We start from the raw sequence: 6,245 nt of genomic DNA on the forward strand, positions 1-6,245 counted from the left end.
AGCTATATATAATTTCTTTTTAGGAGCTTTCTCCAAATGTTCCAGGCCTCACTTATAACTTCTTTTGTAATTATAGATGATATGACAATTTGATATTTGCATTCTCGTGTTTTCTTTTCATTGTTGCTTTCTTGTTTAGTTTTGACTTTAGATTTGTTTTCTTTCAATGTTTCTTTTTTTTTTTTTCTCTTTTTCTTTAATACTGAGGATGGAACCCAGGGACATTCTACCTCTGAGATACACCCCCAGCCCTATTTTATATTTTTATTTTGAATCAGGGTCTCACTAAGTTGCAGACAACCCCACTAAGTTGCCAAAGCTGCTCATGAACCTGTGATTCTTCTGTCTTAGCTTCCCAAGTGCTGGAATTACAAGTATGCTCTTTGTTTTTTCTTTTTTCTTTTCTTTCGTGTGTGTGCGTGCATGTGTGTGTGTGTGTGTGTGTGTGTGTGTGTGTGTGTGTATGTGTGTGCGTGTATGTATGTATGTATGTATGTGTATGTTGATATTGTGTATTTAACCCAAGAACATTCTACTTCTTAGCTAAACCCAAGCCCTATTTTCTTTTTATTTTGAAACAGAGTTTTGCTAGGTTACTGAGAGCCTCACTATTTGCTGAGACTATTCTTGAACCTGCCATCCTCCTGTCTCAGCCTCTTATATTCTGGGATTACAGGCATGTGCTACCACACCTGGCTTAGATTCACTTTCTATATTACATTTTCTAAATTGTGGCATGGACCAGACCTTATCAGTCTATTTATCAACCCCAAAGCCATTAATTTAATAAAATTAATTTTATTAATAAAATTATATTATTATAAAATATTATAAAATAATATTATTTTAAAATAAACATTATTATATTATATTATTATAATGTATAAAATATTATAAAATAAGATATTATATAAAATTATATAAAATATTATTATATAAAATAAAATATCATTATAATATAAAATTATAATAAAATTAATTCATTAAAGATCTGTTTGATTTTAAATAACCACATGTCACCATTTGTTGTAAGTGAAATATTCTACCCACTCAAAATTCACATATTGAGGCTGGGCGTGGTGGCGCAAGCTTGTAATCCCCACGCTTGGGAGACGGAAACAGGAGGATCGCGCAGGTTCGAAGCCAGCTGCACTGGCTTAAGAGATCCTGTTTCCAAAAAATAAAATAGGTCTGGGAGTGTAGCCTGAAGGTAGAAGGCCTTCCAGGAACCCCAGTACCACACACACACACAAAAATCACATATTGAAATCCTAATATCCAATGTGACTACATTTAGGAGATGGAGCCTGTGAGGGGGTGACCAAAATTAAATGAGATCTTAAGGGTGAAGTCCAAAAACAATAGGAACAATTCCCTTATAACTGGAAGAGACATTGAGCTATCCTTCTCCACCAAGGGAAGCACAGTAAGAAGGTTGCCATCTGCAACCTCATCAGAAACCAGCCTGCTGAAAATTTAGCAGGGACTTCCGGCCTCCCAAACTATGAGAAAATGCATTTCTGCTGTTAAATCCATCCAGGCTTACAGTATTTTGCTATGACAGCTCAATTAGATTAATATATAATTAAAATGTAAAACCTGTTTCAAGGAAGCAATATGCTAATCCAATATGCATGTTTTCAAGGAGAGAAAGAACTATGTTCAAACCCATAAGAAATCACTCATTGTAAAGGAACAAAAATATCTACATAATATTTATTTGTCTTAAAAACAATTGTAAAAGCTCTCATAAGAAGTAATTCTCAAATGTTAGCATTAACATAAAACATCTAAGGTTGTAGGGGACCCCCTCCCAGCCTACAGTCTTTGGTTACCAGTAGGGGGCAGCAAGATTCCTCAATGTCTAGAAGGAGGAGGCTTGCCAGGAAAAGTCTAGAGGACCAATAGGAGACATAGCAGCATTAGATGTGCAGAAATAGAAATCTTTAGGTCAGAGACAAGCACTAATAGGAAAAAAAGACAAGAATATACAGGTCAAAACATCATGCACAGCAATGGAAAGCTTGAGATAGAACTGAAACTACTTATGCTTCTAGATATCAATTTGTGCCAGCAATTTCTAATACTTTTACTAATTTGCTATAATTGTCCAAAATGTTTGAAATTAATTTTCTCTGACTTTTCATAGTTAAAACAATGGTTTATTTAATTTTTCTAGGAACAGTTGCACATACCTGTAGTCTAATCTTCCTGGGAGTTTGAGGCAAGAGGATGACAAATCTGAGGCCAGTCTAGGTAACTTAGTAAGAACCCATTTTTAAATAAAGTAAAATAAAAAATTAAAGTGTCTGGGGGTGTAGATAAGTAGCAGAACACCTCTGGGTTCAATCCACGGTACTGGGGAAAGAAGCCTAGTGAATTTCTATTTATTAAATGCCTTTAAGCATGAATGAAAAGGAGCCCCAAATATTTTAAATAGTTCAGTGGTCTATGATAAAGAGTTGTTTGGTCAGTCTTTACCCCAAGAAAATAAAAAAGGAACTTTCAGTATTGCTTAACTATAGCAAAATAGTTTGGTCCTGAAGTAGATGAGCCTTTACCTTTTGGAATATGCACAGAAAGCCAGGGCCTAAAAGAAAGTAGCCCGATCTAAAGATCTGAGGTAGGAAAATTTAGAATTGCTTAATTCCTTACTAGAGCTATTACACTGATATGATACCCCTTCATAGTTATTATGCATTTGATAAGTGAAGGAAGTCAGTAAATATTTTTTTGGTCAGTCAAAAAGGTTATGGACAGATAAATCAATTTCTTCATCTCAGCCACAAAGTAAGAGCTTTTAAAAGTATTGAAAAACTTTATAATGTTTCTATATATAACATTGAACTGCTGAAAATATCTCAAATATCCAGTACAAAAAGGGACTTAGAGCTTATTTTCTACATGATGTATGTATAGTTCTGACTTTTAATATAAATATAATTAATATAATTATTAATTATATATATAATATAATAAATATAATATAAATATAATTAATATAATTATATATAATATAATAAATTATATCATATTTATTATATTATATATAATAAATTATATATATAATATAATAAATATAATATAAATATAATTAATATAATTATTAATTATATATAATATAATAAATATAATATAAATAAATATAATATATTAATATAAATGTAAAAAAAATAAAACATTTTTTTTTTGCTTTTTCTCCTGAGTAAAGTTCAAATGGTGATCATGTTAGAAGGAGCAACTTCAGTTCAGGACCATGATATAGAAAAAAAAAGAAGAAAGAGGTGGGGAGGGAAGGGAATAAGGAGGGGAAAGAGAAAAAGGAAAGCAGTAGAAGATAAAGCACTCCAAGAAACAAATGTCCATACACACTGCCATCTCTGACCACATCAAAGACTGGTGATAAGTTTTTATAAATAAAAGATACAGTCATGGTTAGTTTCATATACCAACTTGATTGGGCTAAAGGATGCCCAGAAAACTGGCAAAACATTATTTCTGGTTGTGTCTCTGAAAGTGTTTGTGGGGGAGATTACTCTAAAGTAAGTGACTGAGTAAAGAAGATCAGTCTACCATCCAGTCTACTGGGGCCCAAATAGGACAAAAAAGTGGAGGAAGGGCAGATTTTTCTCTCTGCCTGAGCCAGAGCATTTGCCTTCTCTTACCCTTGGACATTAGTGCTTCTGGTTCCCAGGCTCTCAGATTCAAACTACAACTTTCACCATTGGTCACTCTGTTTCTCAGGCTTTAGCTTTAGACTGAAACTACATCACCAATTTTCATGGCCTCCAGCTTGCAGATTGTAAATCATAGGACTTAGTCTCTATTATCATATGAGCCAGTTCTCCATAATAAATTGTATAAGAACCCAGTTGTTATATTTCTCTAGAGAACTGCAACCATATATTCTCTTTTCTGGTTTCTGACCATCTTAGTCTCAAGGACATGAACAAACTCTTCTGTTGGGACTAAGGAAAAAGATTTCTTTTCAAGAATTGATTTCAGACTGCAGTGAATTTTTATGACCAAGTTATTAACCCCTGAAAAATGGGATTTATAATGGAAATACTGATAGATTCTAAATGGTAGCTATGCTGGCAGGCACTTATATATTATGCTTAATAGCATCAAATTGTGATACTAAAGCGATTGAAATCCTACTAACTTTTACTTAAGCAATCCCTGCTTCACTGGTTTTTGATATTGCTCTCATTTGAATGATTTTTTCAGGCTGTTCTAAACACTAGTATCCTATATTTGCAAGAACAAGACTTACAAAATGGTAGGGTTTTGTGAACATCATAAACTTAAAACAGCATATTTATTTCTGAATGGCCCAAGAATCTGTGGTCCTTTTCTATTTAGGAAATTTACCTGCATAAAAATCTTGAATTCTTTAGCCATTAATTCTATAGCCTGAGGCCCTTTTTCTTTTCCTCACATTTTAATATATTTTATTCATCTTTATGGTGGCTCATTGAACAGCTGAAGGAGATAACAATGTAATTTCATGAAGAGTGACCAAAAAGAAAAATATATATACCCTTGTCTTGGGTGAATAAGCAGACTCCTCACTCTGTTAGTAAAATTACAGCTGGATGCCAGACTTTCATTGGCTTGATCTTATTACATAACCTACTTCCAGCAACTGTCTTCTGTTATGGCCTCCTTTATGCAACCTGACAGCCTGTATACGGATATAGCAATAAATGCATGTGGCCAATGCTTAAACTAAAATTTTCCCTATCATCATGTTTATCAGGATAAATGTGTTGCCAGATATATTCTTCCTGAGTTGATATTAGCAGAGCATAGTAAATGTCATCTCTCCTTCCTCAAGGGGCTCTTCTGAAGCTTTCATTTGGCATTTAAAAACATTGAACATGGTTGAATGCATCCAGATGCATTCCCTAACAGAACTTACAGAAACATGGAGAACAGCTTCATCTTATCAAGTATTATATTATTTCGATGCTATTCTGACACAGAGCAGGAAATTCAAAGTGTTTTCCCTCAAACCAATTGTGACATACAACAGGACACACACACACACACACAAACACACACACACACAAATCACATTAATCATTAGTAAAAATTGTGAAATCCTATGCTGGAGACAAAGAAAGCCATTTTTCACTGATTATTGTGTTTTTTGGTTCCTTCCTCCCCTGAGAACTACCAGTGCAAAATCATGCAAATATCATGGACTGAGAAATATAATGCTGGTTCTGATTTCAGATGTGTGTGTTTAAAAATCAAACACAGCATACACAGAAAATATCAATAGTACCCAGATGCAAGAAGTGTGTTTATAAAACTCCATTTCAAGTACTATCTTAAACATTATTTGTATGGGTAAAATTTTCTCCTTGCTTGTTATGAGCCACTAGGAACAATGTGAGAATTTCAAGTAACCACCCAGCTTCCTGCTTTCCGTTGCTGAAAGGCTTACCCTTTGCCTGCAAACCTCTAGCTGTGGCTGACGGTTGTAAGCCCATTATATTTCAACTGCCATCTGGCAGCAGAGATTCAATCCATTGCTTCAATCACAAGGGCCTGGGCTTTTCTAGCTCTGGGAATTGCACTAAAGTACATGATTTAAATGTCTTCACTGTCAAATTATTGTTGTTTAGTTCATCAAGATAAATTTTTAAAATCCATGGGAAAAAACATGCCCTAAAGAGTATTATTTGTTATAGGGAAGAAAAGTATTTGAAAATCAATGGTTGCACAGAGCCCTCAAATTAGTTTTATTCATATTACTAGGTTTTCTAAGTGTGAGGTGACAGAATAATAATTACCAAATAAGCCAAATACTTAATATGCAAAAGACTCAATTCAAGCATTTCTGTAGGAAAACACAAAGTTTTGAATAAAGAGGAGCTTATAAATTCCTTACCTTTTTGTTAAGTACTTGCCCAAGCTCACTTCTCACTCATCTTGGAGTACTTCTGTTGGGCAACTGCTCTGTGCCAGGTTTTGTTCAAGGCAGTGAGGATAAAAGATAAATAAGATACAGATCTTGCCCTCCAAAAAATAATAAAAGTGAGGAAACAGCCTGCGAATTATGGTATATTTTGAGTCACTATTTTTAACTGGTGCATATTAGTTATACAGATGATGAGTTTTATTGTGGCACATTGGTATTGCATTTAACATAATTTGATCAATTTCATACCCCAGTACCTTCCTTTACCCTCCTCTTTGGTGGAAGAAGTCTCCCATAGAAGGAAAAATATACA

Source organism: Muscardinus avellanarius (assembly GCF_963383645.1).
Source record: "Muscardinus avellanarius genome assembly, chromosome: 1".
In the NCBI taxonomy this organism is placed as follows: Eukaryota; Metazoa; Chordata; class Mammalia; order Rodentia; family Gliridae; genus Muscardinus; species Muscardinus avellanarius.